This window comes from Anabrus simplex, chromosome 12 (assembly GCF_040414725.1).
Source record: "Anabrus simplex isolate iqAnaSimp1 chromosome 12, ASM4041472v1, whole genome shotgun sequence".
Taxonomy (NCBI): domain Eukaryota; kingdom Metazoa; phylum Arthropoda; class Insecta; order Orthoptera; family Tettigoniidae; genus Anabrus; species Anabrus simplex.
The window spans coordinates 83,044,652-83,071,464 of NC_090276.1; the positions used below are offsets into that span (position 1 = coordinate 83,044,652).

General features: G+C 37.5%; 1 long non-coding RNA gene across 2 annotated transcripts in view; it reads right to left on the minus strand.

Annotated features, from left to right (window-relative positions):
- Window positions 1-8,362: 8,362 nt before the first annotated feature.
- The window catches only part of LOC136884255 (uncharacterized), a 60,010-nt gene continuing 41,559 nt past the window's right edge, over window positions 8,363-26,813 (minus strand). For both annotated transcript variants that reach the window (XR_010861326.2, XR_010861327.2), the window contains 2 exons: window positions 12,376-12,499; window positions 8,363-9,336 (listed from right to left, as the gene is read on the minus strand). This is a non-coding gene — a long non-coding RNA (uncharacterized lncRNA). The remainder of the gene's footprint in view (window positions 9,337-12,375; window positions 12,500-26,813) is intronic.

The window sequence follows — 26,813 nt, forward strand, 5'->3', positions numbered from 1 at the left end:
AAGTAAAAGCGACCCATGGTGTTCCGCGCGTGATGGTACTAATCAAAAGTAGTTTCATAGTTCTAATACAATCAGCCCTTGGTCGCCCCTTTTAGTGGACTCTCACGACAGGCAGGAGATACCGTGGGTGTATTATTCGTCTGCCTCCCCCACCCACAAGGGGTGTGTGTTTGGTCGGCGAGAGGTATTTTATTTCCCTCAAGTTCGCCGGCAAGCCGGTTAGGACCCACCTATCCGCCACCTGGGATGCGCCACGTGGGAGTATCACCTCTCCCCCCTGCTACGCCAGCGTAGTAGGTTCGTGGCGTTGTGGGTGTACAGCACAGTTTAGTAGTTGTATTACATCTTAGTTGGAAATGATGGACTGTTCTGATTTCATTTGGTCTAACTAAAACTTTCTTTTCAGGCATTATGTTGGTGCATGTTGATAGCTATAACATTTATTTCAGTTCGCTCGTTAGATGCCCAATGATCATGATGTAACTGCTTACCTGATTACTGTAGAGGGATCACATTTTATTGTGTTATAGCATTATTTGTATTGCAGTACTGTGACGGATAAGCACTCAAGAAAAAAAAAAGGAAATCACAACATAAAATCAACCACAGAGAAACAAGTATGAGCAACAAAAAATAGACTTGCCTTGGTCACAGCAACTGGAATAAAATGGAGGACGTGGAACAGGCCCGTTAAATAAAGGTAACAGTAGTGTCCACACTACACCTAACAAGTCATAGTTAGTCAGTAAAGCATTAAGTAAACAAGACCAATGGCTGATTAATGGAAAATATTTAATGAAATAAAAAGAAAAGTATACAACAATCTCCAAGATAGTAACCATAAGGAGGGAATGCAGATCATAATTATATCAGTAGTTTATTTAGAACCATCAAATTGTTTTTCAGTCGACTCATGAATTGATTAATAAATGGTTTGGGGGGTACCCGTGGAGCAGAAAGAGGTGAAAGCTGTGGGCTTGAATGGGTCTAACTACGATATCAGAAACTGAATTAAAACTTTAAATAACGTTATATTTCTTTCAGAATTTCAAACTTAACAAATTTTTCACTCAGTGAAATAATGAGGTTACATGTACAATGACAATTTCAAAAATTGGAAAATTCAAGATTCAGAACTTTAAAAATTCTGGGCTTCAAGCCCCTCGTTTATCAATTTACAATTTCACAGCGGTATTATTTAGGCAAAGGCAGAAATCACCCAATTCAAGAGCACTTTGCTCCAATAAATTTACAGTCTTCCTGAGGCACTCGTCAATATTACAGTAAACTAAAAAAGAGCTTATGTGCTCTCCAACATTCATCCAATTTTAACCGCCCGCTTAAGGCAACAATACACAAAACTTTATGATCACTGGCCTCTCAAGGCACAATTTACAAAATTTGTTTTACGCAGGGGTATCAATTACCCAACCTACTAGGCCTTTGTGGAAAAAGAACAGGTTAAATAAACGGCCCGAACACAAACTGAATGGAGTCGTACACTTTCGCTCCTAGATAATGAAGTATTAAAACCCTAACAGGGCTCTCGGCCCGATGATACCCCTGCATCATCCCAAGCTACTGAGGTGACTCGAATGAAAGTCAATTTAATACTTTACAGGACAGAAAAACAGTTACAAAATCATAGTCACCTCAAACCAAGTTGAAGGGGAACTCGAGACGGTAACGCACTCTATCTCTGATTTACAGTTTTAAGAACTTATGAAATTTTACATGAAAAGGAAGAAGTTTTACATAGAACGGTTACATAGTTAGAAACTCGGACCTTCCCCTCGGATACGTCGGCTGAGGTAGCTACAGAGAGATAAAACTGATGGCCATTACCTGGGCTGATGAACTGCCTGGCGAAGAATGCCTTAACACACACTCTTAGAAATTCGGCGATCAAATGACAAGATAGCCAGAAAATCCGCAGCTTATATACCCGAAGGGAAGGTTCGAGAGGATTCTGGACTAGTCCGGACACACTCTCTCAATAGTATTGGTCAATTCAAAAAGTTACACTTAAAACCAAAAAGAAGCCTGTGATAGGCTGAAAAATAATTACAGAATTTTCTCATTAGCCAGATTTAAAACTGGCGGAAATGCGAAAGAAGTGTTGCAAACTTTGAAATATATAAGTAAAACAAATGAAAGTTGATTTACGAGAGAAAACCCATGAATACAAAATTTATTTCAATAACAACTTCTTTTACCTTGCATTAGAGTGCATGACCATAGTTTTTGGTAGTGACATATATGGAAAACTGTCCAAACTTCTTGAAGTAAACAGTCAAAGAGCAAATAAATTCTGTCAGTTTAGGCAACTTCACAATAACACAATTACTTAATACTTCAGTAGTGACATCTTCTGATTAAAGTCCCAACTTTATGTAGTAGCAGTTTCACGTTTTGTTGGATAGATAGCGTTCATTAACGCGCTTCTTTCAAATGTGCGGAGTTGAGGTGTACCTTCCGGTACAATTATTATTAAACAAATCTGTAATAAATTGAAAACAATCATGATCTTGGTCAAATGTAACTTCAACTATTCTTAACCGCTGAAGTAAATAAGGCTTATTTGCTTAAGTAGGAAGGTTGAATATAATTCTCAACTCCTTGTCCCAAATTTGATGAAATTAATACTTAAGAGTGCAAAGAGTTAAGTGTACACCATCACACAAAATACAGATGAGAAGATCCAAATAGTCGATTAAATCATGAATAAAATGTAACCAAAATGAGCAGGAGATGCTACACATTCAAAAGCCACCTCAACAACCCACAGAAGAAACAAAAAGTAAGATAATGGGTTTGATAAACCAAACAAAAACCAAGAAACAATCAGACAAAGTACCTGAAATAGAAGGAGAACAAATGAGTAAGGATGTAACATTCAAACCTATTTTATGGCCTCAAATAATTATAAAATGGTCGAAAATACATAAAAATAATGTCCGATGATGTCAGAATACATCAGAAAGTTGACATCATTTAAATAGGCTAGGAATTCTATAAACCATAGGGTATATATGGAGTGTCTCTCTCAAAAGAGGCTCACAGAAATTCATTAGGTGAGCTAAAATACAGACAATAAGGTGGCATAGTCCAAAGAAAGGAAATAAGAAAATTCAAACAAAAGAAGAAGGCAGAGAGAAAGAAGTAAAGGAAAGAAAACAAAAATAAGAAGAATGAAACAACATCAACAGCAGGTAGGATAGAAAGGAAACAAGAACATACAGAGGAAGATAAGAACAACAGAAGAAAGAAAGAAAGAAAGAAAGAAAGAAAGAAAGAAAAGAAAGAAAGAAAGAAAGAAAGAAAGAAAGAAAGAAAGAAGAACAACCTAACAATCAAAGAACTAACCCAGCAGAACCCAGAAATAAAACAGAAACAAAGGCAATAATATGTATACATGAAAATAAAAGTTACACTGGAACAGGAAACAGGACACCATCCCAAGATCACAAAAACAGTTCATGAAATAACAATCACATGCAAGAAATAATATATTCACATCACCATCATAAATCCTCTCAAAGCTTGTTTCAAGAGACATCTCACTTCAGTAAGAATATGTTTTTTTCATTTCTCTACTTAGTTAAAATACAAAGAACATAGAGGAGATTAATTGAAAGAAAATAAGACAAATTAAATGAAGAATGGAATAAACTTACATGGATAATATGTTAATAAAATAAGAAATGGGCCAAATAAGATTAATAAATGACAAGCACAAACAACTGAAGTATTTCAAAATGGAACTGAACATATTATTTTGAAAACAGATACACAATTCAGGGTGAATTGGTTTGTGAATCAACTTAAGATTATAAATTACTCAACATAGCATTTCACAACGTTTACCATTAAAACTTATACAATGTCCCATTGCGAAGTACAATAATTAATATCTTTACAAGTTTAACTTTGTTAATGTGAGTATTTCTTCAGGTGTTAATACTATAGTAATCTGGAGTGTGAATTATCTTCCAGTAGAAATTGTACCGATGCACAATAGGTTCTGAGATGTAATTTTAATTGTATAAGTTATGCATAAGCCATCACACCAATGTAGCTTGTAAACAAACTCCATTACCGCCATTAAGTAATTTATGTATGATGAACTTGAAAATTAATTTGAAGGTACAAGAACTTCACAAGCCAGCAGAATTAGTCCAGGTGACACTGAAAATGAATACGGACTAGTGATACCCACTGTTCGTACGCCAAACTTCAATGAGATTGATTTGCGCTCACACATAGATCAGAAGTATACGCATATGGCCCAGTTCCATATTTACTTTGTTATCCATGTAGAAGATAAATATTTAAGCTAATCTCATATAGGACACATGACTAGGGTTACCAGACGTTACCAGGACATGTCCTTATTTTAAGCATCCGTCCTGGCGTCTGTATTTATTTTTTAATTATTTGCTGCTTGTCCGTATTTTCGTCTAATAATGTTAACATGAACTTTTTTCAACTGGAAACCCATTTTCGTAAACTTAGACTCACTTATTCCATAACATTTGACTTCAGCTGCAGCTTGAACTTTTTAAATTCCTGTAATCTTTGACTAGTATATTATCGCTGGTCGAAGTCGATAGTCGAATTTGGCGATAGCATACGGAAATGGAAGCCAAAGACAAATATTTTTCGTCCATATTGCTGCTTAGTTGTGCTACAGTCCTTGTGATCTACTCTACAATATCTGTTGTGATCTGTTGGTACGTTAAATGTATTATGGGGGAAAGAAAGTGTAAGTTCACTGTTAAATTGGAGAAAAGATATAAATCCTTCAAAAAGGGCCGCACCGACGAAGAAGCCATGTGTCTAGTATGTAAACCAGGAACATGCGTTTCTGTGGCTCATCGTGGAGCTATGGATTTAGAAAGTCGCATTACAACAGGCAAACAAAGCTAATGTTCCAAGTGCATCAACTTCAAGCAATGTGTTGACATTTTTCAAAAAGAACACATCACTGAACGAAAATGCGATTGCTGAAGAGGGAGTTCTTGTGTACCACAATGCTGTTCATCATGGGAGATACAAAACTATGGATTGTATGTCCAAGTTTCCATCTAAATTATTTGCTGATTCTGAAATAGGGAAAATATTCACTGTGCTCGTACAAAGTCCGAGGCCATTGTCAATAATGTACTTGGACCTCACTGTGTAGGAAGTGCCATTAAACAAGTCAAAGACATATCATACATTGGTGTTTGTACAGATGGCAGCAATCATTGGAATACAAAAATGCTTCCTGTGCTCATGCAGTATTTTGACTACAGGAATGGAGGGCTGCAAGCAAAGTGAAATGGTTGGTGTCAGTGAAATTTAACATGAAAGACTTCACTTGGCAGTTTTATGATGATTTAAAAGACAATAAGGAGTTGCTCAATAAAATAAGCAGCTCTGATAAGTACAATCAACATAAATAAGGCGTCAGTTAAATTCCTGCTTTTGAGACATCACTTGTGGCCAAGCAATATGAATAAGGTATGCTAAATAAATGGTTTTAACAAAAAACGTTAAGCAATTTTAATCCTGTCCTGATTTTGTCCTGCTTTTTGAACTCAAAAGTCCTGCTTTCGAGCCATTGTCATCTGGTAACCCTACACATGACCAGGCAGTTATTCTGGATTGATGTTGCATACACATACTCGCATGATGTTCTTTCCAACACTCATTTAATATAATAAGCAGCGACTTTCCATGGTGACTGAGACTCCAAGTGAACTAACCTAGCTACATACAATGCGAGGCAGCAGCTAGCGATACGGGCAAGTGCTGTACAACAAAACACCCGAATATAACCAATGAGTCCCGAAGTGAATAATAATTGGTATTTCACACTGCAGTGTTAAATATTGTGAACGGAATATTTTCTGCAGTGAATAATAATAAAAGTTACAGAAGCAGATGAATGCTAACAGAAATCTTGATGTACAAATGGAGTACAGTTCTAAAGTCAATTTTAACTACTTTATCTTTACTTCCGAGGGTTTATTTGTACTGGCGATACTGTGATGTCAATCATCTAAATTGAACTTGGACATTTTAAGCTAAGTATGGGATCAGTTTACTTGTGCCTTTCCTGGTGGATATTCTCATGCTTTATATGTTAGATTATGGGGTCTACCTGTTGGAGTAGATGGCTTACCCTAGCTTGCTATGGTCAGTCTTTGTGCATTTATGTCTTACTGTCTCTACTACTGTGCTGCTGATGTATATAGGGCTTAACATATGGTGTTGTCCTTCTAATGTGTACATTCCTGGGCCCTTAACATTTCATTGCATGAGGGATGAGTTAAGTTGTTACTGAGGATTATGTGTATCCTTTTCTCTGGCTACATCTCTTGGTTATACGTTAAGTTCAGTGAGGTAGGTTATGTAATTCATGGTAGGGTTTTTACTGAATTCTGAGTGGTTCCTAATACTCTAATTTGTAGGAGTCACAGTGAGGTTATGACCTGTTGTATTGAACACCTGGTGTGGCTGACGTCTTGTTGGGTTGTTTTGTCATTAAATGTCATTGCGCTGTATTAATGTAAACAGTATGCATACTGGAATAATTACCAGGTAATATTTCCGCTAGTTAAGGTCGTTATTGCCTTGTTTTGTATTTGTACTGTAATAGATCAGTTGTGTGCTCATGCATGAAAGACTCACTTAATTCTTCTGCTTTCCAGAATGGCCTCAAAGTGTAAGCCTCACATGATCTTGTGTCCGGTTATTTGTTGCGGACTGGAAAACCTAAAAATTCCAAGCTCCAATGTTGCTTGCTTGTTCTCATTTTGGATGTATGAAACAGATCAGAGATAGCTGAATTAAATGTTATTTGGAAATTTTGAATTGTTTTGGTTTTGTTTGTTTAATCGAAAACATTTTCATGCACTGTGAGTATACGTGTTGTTAATTGAAAATTTATTTTTGTTTACCCTACCGCCTGCTGGATGTCAATGAACATGTGACTATCTACCTGTTTTTCCCCGATTAGTGCAGAGTGATCGCATTATCTTGTGTTATGGCATTAATTTCTACTGTGATAGATCTGCTCGGTGTTTAGGCATGAACAACTCATTTAATTTTTCTGTTTTCCAGACTTACCTTTTAGAGCCTGCCTCACAGCATCTTGTGCCTCGTTCCTGTGTATGGCCCCACGAATTACTTATATGCTGTAATGTTATGATCAAAGACTATCATGTGACATCTTTACTGTTTCTGGAAAGGAATACAGTTAGTTATGCAAGGAGGATTTTCTCTTACTACCTATGCTTCTCTACTGGAACTGGTAGTGCTCTTCTCATGACGGGCTTCTGTATAGTGACTTCAGTATTTTCCCCAACATCCAGTCTGATGAAGTGTAAGAATGTAAGTGCTGTTGGCATTCATCATGAGTTATAGGCATATACACTCAAATTTTGAATATTGTAATTAGATTTAAACTTATTTTGATGTTATGCTTGTTGCAAACATCATCATAATCCTGATGAAGTTCGTGAAGTGTGCGACCGAGCTGGGGCTAAATAAGTTCTTTCTAATGAAATAAGTTTTCTGCCACATTGGAGGCTGGATATTGCGGTCCCTATACTACTTTGGAATTTCTGACACTTGTGTCATTATTAATTAATAATTATTACTTGGGTCGTAAAATAACTAACGATGGCAGAAGGAGGACATAAAACGAAGACTAGCACAAGCAAGGAAGAGCTTTCTTAAGAAAAGGAATTAGCTCACTTCAAACATTGATATAGGAATTAAAAAGATGTTTTTGAAGACTTTCGTGTGGAGTGTGGCATTGTATGGAAGTGAAACACGGACGATAACTAGCTCAGAAAGAAAGAGAATAGAAGCTTTTGAAAAGTGGTGTTACAGAAGAATGCTGAAGGTGAGATGGATAGCGAATCACGAATGAAGATGTACTGAATCGAATTTGTGAGGGGAGATCGATTTGGCTAAATTTGATGATAAGAAGAGATAGAATGATAGGAGACATCATAAGACACCCAGGAATTGTTCAACTGGTTTTTGAACAAAGTGTAGGTGGTAAGAATGGTAGGAGTAGGCCGAGGAATGAATAATCTGCAGATTAGAGCAGATGTAGGATGCAATATTTACATAGAAATGAAATGGTCAGCACAGGATAGAGTGGCATAGCATGCTGCATCAAACCAGTCTATTGACTGATGACTCAAACAACAACAACAACAACAACACCACCAATTGAATAATTAGCAATAGACGTGTAAATTTGAGGCAAATCAAACCTACACTATCACTGTAAAATTAATTGTGAACCTGGAAAATTTTATTCATTTTCAACCAATAAGTAGATCACTGTAAATTCCATCGAACTGTTTTATTCATTTATCTTAACTATGAGATCTTACATGTTTTTTGACACTACCCTCACTGGAAAACGTACGGCTGAACAGTGTACAATTTCGCGGCCAATCCCCACTGTGAATTTTCTTATGTTGCCTTAGATAATCCATACATCCAAACGACTTACGACAAATTTCACAGGAGTATGGCCTTTCTGCGGAGTGAGAGGACATGTGACTTCTTAGATGACCTTTATGAGTAAACGTCTTCTTGCATGTATCACATTCTAACTGAATACCAGAGTGCTTCAAAATATGGGCCGAAAGATCTTTTCTACTAGCGAACTTCATCTCACATAAGTTACAAGAAAGCAGTCGTTCCTCCGAGTGAACTAACAGATGCTGGATCAGTGAAAATCTTCGAGTATATGAATTATTGCATATCGCACATACAAAAGGCTTATCCGTACTGTGAGTAAGGCTATGTTTTACAAGATAAGATTCACGAGCGAATGAACGATTGCAGATATTACACTTATACGGCTTGTCAGAGGAGTGAATTAGTATGTGGGAGTTAAGGTCACCTCTCTGGTGAAACGCCTTACTGCAGACATCACATACGTACGGCTTTAGTCCGGAGTGAAGCAGCATGTGCGTATCTAATGTACATTTCCTGGGAAACATTTTACTGCATCTATGACAGGAAAACGGTTTCTCTTTAGAGTGAGAGATCATGTGTCTTCTGAGTTCACCTCGACTGCTGAATGAACTACTGCACTTACTACAGTGGTGTGGTTTTATACCAGAGTGATTAAACACATGTCTACTGAGATTACCGCTGGAGTTAAAGCCTTTATTGCAAATTTTACAGACGTAGGGTCTTTCACCTGAGTGAATTAACAAGTGGTCTCGATGATTATTTCCATGAGCGAATGTACGATTGCACACGGTACAACGGTGTGGCTTTTGCGGATCTTTAACCATCATTGCCAACTTTCCCAGACTGAAATATAAACAAAACTTGTTACAATTTCCGAGTAGGAAAACAAATTCAAATGGGGGAAGATATTCAATATCATTACCAATTCCTTATACAAACAGTAGCTAAACCACTTATAAGATAGTTGACTAGTGCTATTTCAGTTTAAAAGTTAGAAATGTAAACATTTTTCCCATTCGCAGCAGATTAATTCCCTAGGTGATTGAAGCACTGACCCGAGATCTTTGTTTTGAGTGTCGATGCTTATTAGCTGGAGTGAAGTTAAAATTTTTCACAGTGAAGGTAAATTCCGAATTAAATGTTGTCTAACATTCAGGATTTTTGTCTCTTATTCCTTTTCACCTCACATTGCCTTGTACTTATTTCAAAATCATAAATATTACATGAGTATTATATTCCCTGAATGTAGTAAGACGCCAATGTCTAATTCCCCATCTTCTTATAAAATATAATTACACTGTAAGTAATAATAAATCAGGCATTTCAGAGTAAGAGAATCTTCATGCAGCATTTGCAAATAGCCACTGAGATGAGTGCACAAAGGAGTGCAGTTAGTTAATACATTAAACATTATCTCATATTTAGGATTGCAATGTTTCCACTATCTGAGTGAAGACACATATGAATGTAATTTACAAGCTTTCCAGTCAGTCGAATACACATACAGGTATGTTACAGTGTAATATTTATGTTCAATTTGCATGTTTGACAGACTGGAAACAATTTCAGTTACATTTAACTGAGTCAACACCAGAAAGTGTGACTTCCTTCTTAAAAAAATGAAAACCCCCACAGGTATGGTCATAAATATCCAAACAGAAAATTTCTGCGCATTATGGTAGGTACTGTATGTTTATGAACAATTTCATAAATCCATATTGAATATGATAGTAGTTAGAAGGGCACAGATGGCCTGTGCAGTAACAATTATTCAGACATTTCCTCACTTCGATTCAACATGGTACTTTATTCACAACGAAGCCTCTGTGGCTCAGGCCTCTCACTATTGTGTCCCATGGTTCAAATCTCGGTTACTTCATGTAAGACTTCTATTGGACCAAGCAAGGCTAGGAAAGGTTTTTGTATGGATACTCTGGCTTTCCCCACCATTTTTCACTCCACTTCACTTCAATCCAATATAATTTCAACTTTCAAACAATGATCATTGCCCCAGAGGAGTGTGTCAGTCCTCGTTGGAGTACACAGTTCCTATCCTCGCCACTAGATGGGGCATCATCCATTTCATTACTGGTCCAGTTGAATCACTATAAACAAGCTGTGGATTTTCATTTACACTTTACTCGCAAAATGTACAGTGAATTGTTTATAAATTTTTTGGATGCATGAACATCCTAAGCCTGGCTTGGTAATGTGTCATCTTACTACTTTCTTTGATATCACGGACTTTTTGGTATGCACCTGATAAAATGTAAGACAGCTATAATAGCCCAATAACGTCTGTGTTTTATGAAAAAATAAACAGAATGCCCAAGTCTACAAGCAGTCAGTCTAAGAAGAATCATGTCATAAATTCCTCCATATGAAAGGGAAATTCTCTAAATGATGTGCAGGGAACTCATGGACATTCCAGATGCTGTAATTATATTAGTATGTAAAAGAAATTCCTTCCAGTCAGATTAGACATTTATAATTCAGTTGTTTACTAATATTTACAAAGAATAAAGATCGGAGAGTAATTTTTAAAAATATTTAAAATTTCCTTGTGATGCATGGGACTCTTGGATTCACTTTTAATGTGACTTTTAAAATGCTATGGAAATTATTCTCACAGCATGATTTTGTGCATTAAATTTAATTTTGATTACAGTGAATATCTCTGTTAATCTCAAGTAATTAGGCCATTAATGTTCTTTACTCCTCCTGTGGTACATGGGTCATTTGTAAAGTGAAACACAGGACACATTCATTCTTCCTTCACATATAATCTGGATGCATATTACTGAATTATTTGAAGCATTTAGTTGCAAATTTAAGAAGACATTTATGTGGAAGTACCTGGAGACTTCACTAGGGAGGGGTGTAGCTGATGGAAAAAGCATATAAGCTAAAATCCTTGTCTGGTCTCAGGTTATAAGTAAATCAATATCGGAACCAACCGTCCATGAGTCTGGACAACACCCCAATGTTATTAAGATGGCAGTGCATAAAAGCAACGTTCAGCTAGGAAATGAAGCAGACATCCCTAGAGAAATTATGAATAAGGAATATTCCTAGACCATGGAGTTTAAAGAAAAACCTATTATTTTCCTTCAACATACAGAAACTGGATGTTAAGTATTTAAGTTTATGATGGACAACAGGTTTTAAATCAGGTATTTCACAGTGCCTAAAGTACCTTAAAAGCTTTATTTTTATTCCTTAATTAATCATGTGCTTTTTACAGGTATGTCGTTTGTATATTTAACTTGTGTGCTCAACAGACTAGAAAGCTTTTAAGTTACATTTTACTTAGTCGAAACTTGAAAGTATGGCTTCCTTCGTAACAGAATATTAGAGACTAATTACATTTCCCTTAACAGTCCCTACTGCTTATATTCCAGATCACCACCACCATCTCAATCACTCCTAAAATTCCAGCTTTTGCCAAAAGAGCAATGGCATATCTCCTCTACAAAAAGACAGTTTATCACTTGAGTTACAAGTATTCAGGATCAGTTGTGCGCATGTCTTGAAGTGTGTAATATTGAAACTTTAATGACGAGAAGCTTTGTCAATTTTTAAGTAGCTAAATTAATTACCATATTACTTAGCAAGTATAACATACACTTTCTTTCAAATCTGATATATTAAAATTTCTCCAGTATCTTGCTCTTGACAAAAATTAATGTCATCTTTCTAAAAGAATAAAACTGCACAAAAATGGTATCGTTATTTAAAACATGTATTCTTTTCAGAAGTCTAGTGAAGAAAAGCAGCAAATAACACACAAGTGAGAAGCAAATATAGACAGGAATAATACAGTGAAGCACATGCAGATAGCACAGACTTCCGAAGTGAGTATGAAACTGATTTATATCTCACCATTACAGCAGCAAATTCTGCACAAAAACCATTTCAGAAATTTTCTGAAAAGGTCTTGTCACCAGTTGGTCTCACCACAGCATCACTTCGTCACTTACTTGGACACAGCCTACAAAGAAGTTATCTGCAGAAGTAAAGAACATTTTTATCAATGGATCTCTATTGATGAAACAACAGGCAGCCTTTGGCGTTTTGTAGCAACATGCTTATTGGCAATCTTAATTCCGACTTTGCATGCAGAACTTAATTATTCTACAGCAAGCTGTTCATTAAACTAACCAGGACACACTGGCTGACTGTGTGAATAGTGTGCTAAAGCTGAATGACACTAATGAAGAAAAAGCCCTGAAAGCTTGGAGGGATGCTGCATCATACATCGCCAATGGCTCGTACAGAGTAACATGACCACACAGTAGTCGGTAGAGAAGCAAGCATATTTCTGTTCGAAGACATCATTATTGCCGAGACTTTTGTCTGCTTATTGAGGTATCGTCATATGTCTCTTATGATAATATCATGGATCGTCAGCGAGTGTGATTCAGTAGAGGTTGAAGAAGTCTTTGAATTGGGGATTCCTTGGTTCATATGACTGTCTTATTCGGCATTAGTAAGACGCAGGAACTTCATCAGTAGAATGCTTTTATTATGGGAATGACAGAGCATTTGACTTTGGAACTATAAATATAAATAAGGGAGAGAGAACTATGACTTTGTTTTGAGTCAGGGCACAGTTAATTAGGGTTGGGCACTATGTCCCTGTTTCGGGACACTGTGCCGGTGCACCGTTATGTTCCGCTGTTCCGGAACACGGAGTGTCAATTGCTCCGAAACATTCTCAAGCGAGACCGAGATATTGACTTGCTATCCCGTCAGAAGCGCCCTTCCCCTTCGCCTACTAGCTGACTGTCGATACCGGCCGTGTGCACTTTGTTCTAGCGCCTGACACTCAGGAACCGTCATCGGCTAAGTTAGCGTGCTGGCCTTTGGTCACAGGGGTCCCGGGTTCGATTCCCGGCAGGGTCGGGAATTTTAACCATCATTGGTTAATTTCTCTGGCACGGGGGCTGGATGTATGTGTTGTCTTCATCATCATTTCATCCTCATCACGACGCGCAGGTCGCCTACGGGAGTCAAATCAAAAGACCTGCACCTGGCGAGCCGAACCCGTCCTGGGATCTCCCGGCACTAAAAGCCATACGCCATTTCATTTTTATCGGCTAAGTTTGTGCATGATCGCGTAGCAGGATATTTAGCCACCACACTCTCCCTCTGCTTGAGCTTTTCAGAACTTATGATTTTCACTTTCCTCGAGTTCAGAGTGTATTGTGAACAGAATTACAGGCTCAGTGATATAATTGAACGCTCACAATGCTATCGCTTGCCCAATTTGTAATCGGTTCTAATGCTACTAGGTACACATTCATTATTTCTAACACCTTAAAGAGAAACTAAGTCGCTAATATTATTCTGAAACACTTACATCTACATGACTTGTAAATATCACTTCTTCACCTGAATGTTTCGTCTTAAAATGACAATTCAAGTTTTCCTATAATTAAAGGATGTAGAACATTCTGACATACTGAGCCCACCAAGTTATTCACAACTATTAGAGAATTAAATAATACACTTCACTAGCTTAAGTGATGATTTCACTGAACATTCTGAAAGAAAGAAACTCAAGTCCAAGTTTTAACAAACTTCACCTCATTACCGCAAGCTGCAGTTAACTGATTGGAAGCATCTTTTCACGCGGGATCTTCGAGAATGCTTACACTATAAGAAAGAAAAGAAGTCTTGTGTATAATAAAATGAAGTACGGGTACAACATACTGGGCACACGAAGTTATACTTGGCTATTTTACAATTAAAGAATACACTAGTTTAATTGGTTTCACTTCGAGATTCGCAGTAATCAAAGGTAAGCGGGACCTGTGACGACACGATGCGTTCGGCACCATGAGTCAAGTAACAGCGGATATAGCCGATGACGGCTCATGAGTGTCAGGCGCTAGACGGAAGTGCAGTGTGCCCGTGCCGCCGCCAGTCCCGCCATGTGCTGCTCCTGTTGGAGTGTTCCGTGTTCTGTCATATCCTCTTTGTTCTGTGAGTTCCGTTGCAGCCTGCCACTGGCCTTCGGTAGTAAATCGGTACATGCGAATAACTTAATGTGTTCTGTTTTGTGTTCAACTGTTCTATAAATGTGTTTTCATTGAAGCCTAGGAATATACACCGTACAAAGGACGGTAAACTTTCCATGACGTCGCACCGGAGTCCTGTTTGGGACTTTTTTACTAGAATAAAACCCGACAGAGTGAAATACAATATATGTTTTTCTATTTTGTGTGCAAAGGGATCTTCAACCGGCACAATGTCCGACTCGTTGGCTGAATGGTCAGCGTACTGGCCTTCGGTTTAGAGGGTCCCGGGTTCGATTCCCGGCCGGGTCAGAGATTTTAACCTTCATTGGTTAATTCCAATGGCCCGGGGGCTGGGTGTTTGTGCTGTCCCCAACATCCTTGCAACTCACACACCACACATAACACTATCCTCCACCACAATAACACGCAGTTACCTACACATAGCCGCCCACTCGGCTAGAAATAGCCACACGAAATTAAATTAACCGGCACAATGACGAGACATTTCAGACTTAAACATCCCACAACAGTCATTTATCAAAGTAGTTTCTTATCGGTGCATCATGACTCAGAAGACGAAAAGGCAACAACTGAAGCTTCAAGTCCTGTGCCTGCCACATCTGTTCAAGTAACAACTGGACAAACCTATCTTCCTGTGTCGCTAATGCAAGCTGTTTCATCATCATCTACCACCAACACTACTACTGCTACTACTACAACAGGTACGTCCGATCATACACTCGAGTTAAGCACATTAAGCAGAGGGAAGGTACAAAGATTGAAACAAAATAGAATACAAGCCTATTCATCCAGGCCTATGTCAACAACTAAGAAAGAGAAACTTGAACAGTTGTTGAAATGGATTGCAAAAGATTTTTTACCTTTCAATATAGTTGAGGCTGAGGAGTTTCAGAAGTTTTTATCGATGTTGAATCCTAATCATAGTATCCCAAGCCGTAAAACACTTTCGAATAGTCTCTTGAATAAACTCTATGACACAACATTGCAAGATGTCAAGGCTAACATGTCAGAAAATGCTTCATATGTACCCTTACAACAAATGGGTGGATTTCATTGAAAAATGAAAACTATATAGCAGTTACCGCTCATTTCATATGTAAAAGTGATGGCACACTCTCTTAAAAGCTTCTGTCCTGCTCAAAGTTTGTAGGAAGACACACAGCAGACAACATTGCCGAAGAACTCAAGAAAGTGGTAATAGAATGGGATCTTCAGGACAAAATCGTGGCCTGCACAACAGATAATGCTTCAAATATGGTTAGTGCGGTTCAGAAGTGCAACTGGTGGCACGTTCCGTATTTAGCGCATAGTTTGAATCTAGTAGCACAATCAAGCCTGGAAGAAATAAGGCCAACGAGAGAGAAGGTAAAACGTATTGTCGAATTCTTTAAAAGGAGCCCACAATCCTTGGAGAAACTTCACAGCACTCAAAAACAGATGGGTTATCCTGTTCTGACTCTAAAGCAGGACTGTCCAACACGGCGGAACTCGACATACAAGATGATGAATAGAGTGATTCAGACCAAAGAACCACTACAAAGTACTCTTGCAATAATGAATAATAATTCTGTGGAAGTTTTAAACAATGAAGACTGGTACATAATTGAGAAATCAGTTGAAATTCTTTGGTGCTTCGATGAAATGACGAGGGAAGTCAGCAGTGAAAAGCACGTTATCCTTTCAAAAATTGGATTGATGAGTAGGAACCTTCGAACTCATTACCAACAGCTGCGAGAGGTGGAATATGACAGTTCGGCCATTTCTCGACTCCTTGGCAAGATATGTGAAGAACTGACAAGTAAAATTTGCAATAAGTACCACAATATAAATATAATGTGGGAAGCAACACTTTTAGATCCACGTATGGTTTTATGAAGGATGAAAGCAAACTTAAAGAAATAAAGGAAAAACTTATTAATGATGCCGCTACCGTTATTGGCACTGCACACCAACAGACAGCTGTTAACACATCAGGTGGAACACAAGAGCCCTCATAAAATGAGAGTCAGGCATATGGGTCTACAGTATCATTTCGTGCATACTATGGAAAAACTTTGATGCAGGCGTTGAAGAGCTCGTTCAAGCGCCAACTGTTAATCCAAAAACAGTAAGTATCATACAGATTGATAAGTATTTAAATATGCCTCTTCTGCATAGGTTAGAGAATCCTCTTCAATGGTGGAATGACAACAAAGATACCTTGCCAGCCCTCTACGACTTAATGAAGAAGAGACTTTGCATTATGGCGACATCAGTTCCCTGTGAACGAGTGTTCTCAAAGCAGGGACAGACCATCACAGAAAACCGTACACGTCTGAAAAGTGACAAAGTTTCTAAAATCATGTTCCTGAATGAAAATATGCCGTGAACATTTTCAGCACCATTTAAAGTGTTGTAGCCTATTGGAAGATTAACATTTGTCGGTAGTTTCACTTAATTTTTATTTTCGTGCTCTCCTTGTACAGCATATAGTGTTTTATTTTTATTTTCATATTCTCCTTGTATAGTATATACTGTTTAATTTGTATTTTAGTGTTCTGCTTTAATATCGTGTACGTAAATAGAGTACCGGTACTGACGAATATATATTTTGCTAGCGGCTTTACGTCGCACCGACATAGATAGGTCTTATGGCGACGATGGGACAGGGAAGGGCTAAGAGTGGGAAGGAAGCGGCCGTGGCCTTAATTAAGGTACAGCCTGGTATGAAAATGGGAAACCACGGAAAACCATTTTCAGGGCTGCCGACAGTGGGGTTCGAACCTACTATCTCCCGAATACTGGATACTGGCCGCACTTAAGCGACTGCAGCTATCGAGCTCGGTAAATATCTCTTTAATTGTGCGAGTATATGTTTAATTAGTGAAAATAACATTGTGACATTTGTAAACACATCTACTGCCAGTGTAATTATGACAGGTGTATTTCAGAATGAATGAAGACATTCTTATCCTAAAAACATTTTAGACATGATATTTCTGGGTGCATATTTCAGATTTTCGACTGGTTTTTCACGTGCCGTGAAGTTTTATCCTGGCCCTAATTACAATACCTGCCGATACATTCAACTGGTGGAAATATCCTTAGATTAGTTACTTTTAAACACTTGTACTGCCATTGTAACTGTGTTATCTGTATTTCGTATTGACCGAAAAAATCTTGACCTAAACGCAGCCTTTAAACGAGATTATTGTGCGCGAATTTCAGTGTTCCAACTATTCGTTCGCGTTTCGTGCAGCTTTATGCTGGCCATGTCCATTAGAAACTGCACACAGCACGTTCGATACACTGATACAGGCATAGTCCCGCTGGCCCGGAGCATGTAATGTTGCCTCTCAAAGTTCTCTCTACTGCGCAGTGCGTAGTTACAGCCCCGCGTCCGAAGTGCCCACTGCACACAGCCAAGGCCAACTAGTTTATCTAGTGCCGCCTTCGACACAGCACGTTCGTTACAGGCACATTCCAGCTGACGCGGAGCATGTCATGTTGTCTCTCTCTCTACTATGCAGTTGTTACAGTCCCGCGTCCCATGTTGCGGCACTCTGTACCGAAACGCTCCGCCTCCAAGCTCCTAATGTTGCGGAACAACTGAATGTTCCGGTCTGCCCAACCCTACAGTTAATGCATACAGTAGTAAGAGACCGATAATTAGCGAAGGGTAACCACTCAGGACTTGACTTAGCAGGTTTTAAGAGTGCAGAGATATGTAAGATTCGATAACTTTCACGAGAAGGCTGGGACATTACGAATATTGAGGTTATGTGGTGCATTCATTTAGAGTTGCTATGCAAATTTTCTAATTATTTGAAAGAGTGGAATGCAGAATGAGAAACTTGTTTGGGGAGATAAGAAGAAACTTGGTCAGTAGGTCAAGAGATCATGGAGCAGTAAACACTGAACGAAGTTGCTATGACAAACTGGTTATAACACTGCTGCGACGTTGAGGCAGTTCCACGAAATAACTGTGTAGCTAGGAATGACCACGAGGCCAAAGAAAGAAACCATCAGAACGAGAGTCGCAGATATGAAGCAGTGGCGCAGATCATCCTTCTTGTTTTGATACTATTGTAGTGACGTGCGGCACTCTATTTCATATTGTTTAACAATGTACGCACATTTAACATTAAGAAATTCATTCTTCGGGTTCCATATTGAATTAAGATTCAAAAGAAACAAAGAAAATGATAAGATCCACCTTTTCAATACTAAATATTAGGTGAAAATTTCTACATTTCTGTTAAATCATCACGTTTATGAACTTCAGTACTGGTTTTGACAAAACTATGTCATCAGCCTAGGACTAATTATACAAACACAATAAAATGCATTGATCGTGACTCTTATAGTAATATCTTAGTAGTAATTTAGGAAATATACATGTTAAAACTAAAATAATATTTACATATATATGCTGATAGTCATTAATATAATAGTGATTGTTTTACTAAAATTCTTCATCTGTAAAGTCCAAGATGAAGCCCTATTAGAATATTCTTTACATTCTGTTGTGTGTATATACTCGTGTGGAACAACTTATGACTAAGTGTTTGTTTACTTCTTTTAGCATGTCAAACATGGCTATAACGCCTCCTTAAAAATGAACCAGTCTATTAAACAGATAAAAATGCGAAGGATCAAAAGCTGATAATTATATTTTACTACAAATATTTAACATTAAGAAATTCATTCTTCGGGTTCCATATTGAATTAAGATTCAAAAGAAACAAAGAAAATGATAAGATCCACCTTTTCAATACTAAATTCTTTTTAAATATAATTACTAAGGTGTACACCTTATAAAAGATGACCACTATTATATTAATGACTATCATTTTATATATGTAAATATTAATTAGTTTTAACATGTATATTTCCTAAATTACTATTATGATATTACTTTACGAGTCACGATCAATGTATTTTATTGTCTTTGTATAATTTGTCCTAGGCTAAAGATGACAGAGTTTTGTCAAAACCGGTACCAAATTTCATAAACATGATGATCTAACAGAAATTTAGAAATTTACATGCAATATATAGTACTGAAAAGGTGGATCATATCATTTTCTTTGATTATTTTGAATGTACGCTTATGAAATCGCCCAGGGGACAGGATAATTTCCTAAAATTTTGTCTTCTTTAGATGCAAAATATTTTCTGATTAACTGCAAATACTGTAAAGTAAGCAATGGCCAGTGTGTGAGGTCATAAGGTGTATACGTTTTTTAAAAGCCAAGCAGGTTCATTTGATTATATTTAGTTACTCAAATTTGCTCTTTCCTATTTTTACTTTGTTTTCTTTTGGACATGCTTAGTTGTCTCGAGACTTAAAGTAAATATTATGGAAATAAATTCAAGTAATGTGAAAATATTAAAGTCAGTAAAATAAAGATGAAAAATCAGAGCGGCAGAACATGTTGTCAGATCTGGACAGATCTTGTTTTTTATGCCAGAACAGGGTCATTGAAATTTATGTAAATAGTTATGTTTGGAAGTGCATGTTTATTTTGTGCAGAACGTAGGCTCTGCAGACTAATAGTGTCTATGCCCAATTTCTGTGTAAATATGTGTTTTTGTAGAGTTGAGTTGTCAGTGATTTCATAATTTTGAATGAAGAATTATTTTGTAAATCAGATGGATCTCTATTTCAAACCCTCAAATAATGAATGTGTTAACTTGACTTCAAGTCATCATTTAAATATAATTATCTGGAAATGCTCAGTAATGTGAGAGTCGAGCCTCAGTAACATTCTCAATTTATTACATCACACTGAATTAATAGAGGGTAATTTTCAATCTTCAAGATTGAATTAAATCAAAGCAAATTTAACTGACCCCATTATGCAATTCTTGTACACGTAAGTATGATCTTCATGATACATTCAAAGATATTGCTGGGCAAGTAGGGGTTATCAATGATCATATAAAAACGAATTTTGGGGATGTGTGGATTATTTGATTCGATGATTATGGAGAATGATGATAATGGAGTCTTCAATTAGAAATGATGATGGTAATGACTTTACATCCCACTAACTAATCTTACTCTTTTGGAGACGCTGAGGTGACAAAATTTAGTCCTGCAGGAGACCTTTAAACAGCAGTAAATTAACCAACATGAGGCTTACATATTAGAGGACCTTCAAATACCACCGGACTGAGTCAGGATGAAACCTACCAAGTTGGGGTCAGAAGGCCAGCACCTCAACCGTCTGAGCCAGCATAATGAGCGCGTATATTTTGTGCCTTGGGTAGTAAATTAATTTGAGCCTGGACCTGGGCAGGCCAGTGTGTGTGGGGACTGGAATCCCAGGATTATTTAACTGCATAAGGAGCAATAATCGGTGTTGTTCAATCTGGCGAGGTGATACCAAGGAGAGTACAATGGTAGTTGATATTTCACCCACATTCCCAGATGCTGTTTAATACAATGATTCATTAGTGTGTTCTTTATGATTTTTATTCCTTCCAATTAAGTTATAATTGAGGTATAAGATGCCGTTACCAGCTTCATGACAGTTATTTCGGGAAACAACATTGAAATTGTGATTGAATTCAAGTCAACAGTACGTTTATTTTATTTAGAGAGTCATGTTCCTTATTTCAGGAAACAACCTTGACAGTATTTGAATATTAGTCAATTTCCTTTCATAGGAAGTTGAGATCTTTGTTGGTGTGTAAGTTGCATGTTTATGTGTCTGAAAAATTAGACAAGTGTGCATATTTTTCATGCTTATGTTTCACTGATGTGTATTTGATGTTTGTGGTTTCAGTCCACCAGTGATTTATATTTGTTTTATTATTATTAATTATTGCTTTTATTTACTATATTATATTATATTATTTATAGATAGTATTATATTTTGTTATATATATATATATATATATGACAACATAAAGCTCCAATCATACTGCCCTGTGAGACACCATCTTAATCATTACAAAATCAGTTAACATTTCCCCTAATGCAGTTCTTTCAGCTCTATTTCCTACGACCTTAGCCATCAGTTCAACCACATTTTTGTCTAACCAGTAGCCCCGATTTTTGTGAGTAATCTTCTATGATCCACAATGTCAATTATGTTTGTCATCATATTAAGCAGTTACTTTTTGCTCAATTCAATTTTTTAGTAAGTTGCTGCAATCTCTCCTTACTTCTGCAATCATTCCTCACACTATTTCTTTCTAATTTGCTCCTCCTTCTTAGTCTCGTTATTTCCCTGTTATAATATAATGGGTCTTTAATTTTCCTTGCCCTTTTTGAAGGTACTAACCTTTATCCATACTTGTCAACAATTGCTTGGAACACATCGCATAGGCTGCTTACACTTTCATTCTTAATTTCCATTGATCATAATTGCATTTTGAAACTTTCCCCATTCCTCTGTTATTAATCGTATCATATTGCCAAACAGTCCTACTTTTACAACCTCCCTTTCAATCATGTTTATTTTAAACTATGACAAAAACAGCTTCATGAAAACTTATACCATCTACCACTTCAGTTTCTCTAAAAGAGCTCATCTGGTTTCAGCAGCATTACATCTAGAATACCTTTCCCACTAGTTGGTTCCATTACTTTCTGAATAAACTGTAATTCCCATATTACCTTATTCACCATCTGTTGTTTATGTTTTCTGTCATTCACATTCCCTTCCCAGTTAATATTTTGTAAACTGAGATCACCATCATGATCTTCAAGAACCATACTTGCCAACATCAAATAAATGTTTGACATGCCTCACTCGATTGCCTACACATAACATCATACGATCACATTATGAACTGTATCAAAATCCATTATTGCTGTTAAGGTACTCTTTGTCTTTGGGCAATCTGCAGCTGTTGCAGGAAGACTGTATAATAATAATTACAGAACTATTTAAAATAATTTTACTTGAGACTGCCATGTCACCTTATAATGATAGAAAACTACTTACTTACTTTACCATACATGTTTTGGGAAAATCATTCAATCCCTTCATCAGTGATATCAGCTCAAAGAATAAAACAATATAACATTATCTCTTGCTTTCTTACAATTTAAAGAAGTACTGTGTTCTAATTCACCACACCAATGATGCATAGTTTGGATATCAAAGATATGTACTCCAACATTCCTATCGTGGACACTATGAAAATAGTAAGAAAGAATTTAATGCAACACAGCAAATTAAGTAAGGTGGAAATTGAAGAATTTTTAACATTACTAGAATTTACTTTGGAAAATAATTATTTTGTTTTTACATACGTACATTATCATTATAGACTGTTATGCTTTTCAGTGTTCAGTCTGCAAGCCTCTGAGAATTTACTAAATGTCGCCACAATCCTCGATTTGTAACTAGTGTTGTGGCCTCACTTAGTTCTATGCCTTTTTATCTTTAAATAGTTAGAAACCAAGTCTAACCATCGTCGTCTTGGTCTCCCTCTACTTCTCTTACCCTCCATAGCAGAGTCCATTATTCTCCTAGGTAACCTATCCTCCTCCATTCGCCTCTCATGACCCCACCACCGAAGCCGGTTTATGCGTACAGCTTCATCCATCGAGTTCATTCCTAAATTAGCCTTTATCTCCTCATTCCAAATTGCCTCCTGCCATTGTTCCCACCTGTTTGAACCAGCAATCATTCTTGCTACTTTCATGTCTGTTACTTCTAACTTATGAATAAGATATCCTGAGTCCACCCAGCTTTTGCTCCCGTAAAGCAGTTGGTCTGAAAACAGGCCGATGTAAAGAAAGTTTCGTCTGGGAGCTGACTTCCTTCTTACAGAATACTGATGAATGCGACTGCGAGCTCACTGCATTAGCTTTACTACACCTTGATTCAATCTCACTATATTACCATCCCGGGAGAACACACAACCTAAATACTTGAAATTATCGACCTGTTCTAGCTTTGTATCACCAATCTGACATTCAATTCTGTTGAATTTCTTACCTACTGACATCAATTTAGTTTTCGAGAGGCTAATTTTCATAGCATACTCATTGCACCTATTTTCAAGTTCCACGATATTAGACTGCAGGCTTTCAGCACAGTCTGCCATTAAGACCAAGTCATCAGCATAGGCAAAACTGCTTATTAAATTTCCACCTAACTGAATCACTCCCTGCCATTTTATACCTTTCAGCAGATGATCCATGTAAACTATGAACAGCAAAGGTGAAAGATTACAGCCTTGTCTAACCCCTGTAAGTACCCTGAACCAAGAACTCATTCTACCATCAATTCTCACTGAAGCCCAATTGACAACATAAATGCCTTTGATTGATTTTAATAATCTACCTTTAATTCCATAGTCCCACAGTATGGCGAACATCTTTTCCCTTGGTACCTTGTCGTATGCTTTCTCCAGATCAACGAAACACACACACAACTGCCTATTCCTCCCATAGCATTTTTCAATTACCTGGCGCATACTGAAAATCTGATCCTGACAGCCTCTCTGTGGTCTGAAACCACACTGGTTTTCATCCAACTTCCTCTCAACGACTGATCGCACCCTCCCTTCCAAGATGCCAGTGAATACTTTGCCTGGTATACTAATCAATTAGATACCTCGATAGTTGTTGCAATCTTTCCTGTTCACTTGCTTATAGATAGGTGCAATTACTGCTTTTGTCCAATCTGAAGGTACTTTACCAACACTCCACGCTAATTTTACTACTCTATGAAGCCATTTCATCCTTGCCTTCCCACTATACTTCATCATTTCAGGTCTAATTTCATCTATTCCTGCTGCCTTATGACAATGGAGTTTATTTACCATCCTTTCTACTTCTTCAAGCATAATTTCACCAACATGATTTTCCTCCTCCCCATGAGCTTCGCTGTTCGCAACACCACCAGGATGATTTCCTTTAACATTGAGAAGATGTTCAAAATATTCCCTCCAACTCTCCAGTGATTCTCTAGGATCTATTATGAGTTCACCTGAATTACTTTTTTTCCTCCCTTCCTGAGATTTTTTATTACTGTCCAGAAAGATTTCCCTGCTGTTTGACCTAGCCTTTCCAGGTTGTTACCAAAATCTTCCCATCACTTCTTTTTGGATTCAACAACTATTTGTTTCGCTCTGTTTCTTTCATCTATGTACAAATCCCTCTCTGCCTCTGCCCTTGTTTGGAGCCATTTCTGATAAGCCTTCTTTTTACGTTTACAAGCTGCTCTCACTTCATCATTCCACCATGATGTTCGCCTTTTCCCATCTTTACACACAGTTGTTCCTAGGCATTCCCTTGCTGTTTCTGCTACAGCATCCCTGTATGCCACCCATTCACTTTCTATATCCTAAACCTGCTTAATGTCTACTGATTGAAACTTCTCACTAATCATATCCATGTACTTCTGTCTAATTTCCTCGTCCTGGAGATTTTCTACCCTTATTCGTTTGCAGACAGATTTCACTTTCTCTACCCTAGGCCTAGAGATACTTAGTTCACTAAAGATCAGATAGTGGTCTGTATCATCAAAAAATCCCCAGAAAACTCGTACATTCCTAACAGATTTCTTGAATTCAAAGTCTGTTAAGATACAGTCTATTATGGATCTGGTACCCTAGCCTCCCATGTGTAGCAGTGAATAGCCTTATGCTTGAAGAATGTATTCGTAACAGCTAAACCCATACTAGCACAGAAGTCCAGCAAACGCTTCCCAATCCCATTAGCTTCCATATCTTTCCCATATTTACCAATCACCCTTTCGTATCCTTCAGTTCTATTCCCAACTCTTGCATTGAAATCGCACATTAGCACTATTCTATCCTTGCTCTTGAGCCTGACCACGATGTCACTCAATGCTTCATAAAACTTGTCAACTTCATCCTGATCTGCACCCTCACATGGTGAATACACGGACACAATTCTTGTCCTAATTTCTCCAACTGACAAATCTACCCACATCATTCGCTCGTTTACATGCCTAACAGAAACTATGTTGCGTGCAATGGTATTCCTAATATAGAGCCATACACCAGACTCTGCCCTTCCTTTTCTAACACCCGTCAAGTACACTTTATAATCTCCTATATCTTCCTTTTTATCTCCCCTTACCCGAATATCACTTACTCCTAGCACATCTAGATACATCCTCTTTGCTGACTCAGCCAGTTCTACCTTCTTCCTTCCATAAGCCCCATTAATATTGATAGCTCCCCATCGAATTCCATTTCATTCGCCAAGTTGTTTCCAAGGATTCCCTCGCCTGTCAAATAGGAGTGGGACTCCATTACTCCCATAGGTCCGAGGCTTGCTGAAAATGTTCTGAGCTCGGTGTATTCATGAAGAAGGAAGCTATCCTACTTGCACATAGTCCAAGTGAGGATCTCTCCTCTAACAGGTTATGGACCACCGGTGAATTGTATAGTCCTAGCCACCTGAGCACAAGGAGGGCCATGACTCAGAATATGTCCAAGATACCCACTCCCATTCCACAGCAACTGGTATCTCGACTCTCAGGACCACTTACTAGGCCACTCAGCCGTTGCCCATGGTTCACAAACTAGGACGTGAGTACAGTAACCCACAAACATGAACCATTTTGTTTTTTACAACAAAATTTACAAACAATCCAAAGGCCTTGCAATGGGTTCACCGGCTTCAGGTGTTTTAGCAATCATATTCACGGTTTACATGGAATATAATAAAATAATGGATAAAATAGATGGATTGTTTAAATGGTTAAGATACATCGATGATATATTTGTTATTATCGATGAACAAAAGAACCTGATGGTATATTAGAGTACCGGTATTTAAATACTTTGGATAAACATGTCCATTTTATGATGGAATCTGAAAATGATAGAACATTAAAATATTTAGATTTAACAATTACTAGAAATTCCAGTCACTTCAATTTTCAAATGTTCAGAAAAGCTACTCAAACAGCTACTGTTATCAGAAACGACTCCAATCATCCAGGTCAACATAAAAAGGCTACATTTTACAGTTTAATTAATAGAGCTATGAACATGTCTAGAAAGAATTAAAATATTGAGATAAACATAATCCACCAAATTGCTCGTAGCAATAGTATTCCAGAAAATTTATTAATAAAATGATAAATAAAATGTAAAATGAACCAAAAACAGGCACTCTCGTCATTTGTGGTTTGCCAGCTATGCCACGCCTTCTTCCTCATATCAACTAGTCAATCACACTCTACGTTCCACCATTTGTGCTTCTTTGTCCTGGTAACAGGCGCAAGCCCTTCTGCCTTGGTTATAAGACTCTTCTCCATTTGCTTCCAGATCTGACCTCCTAGGTCACTG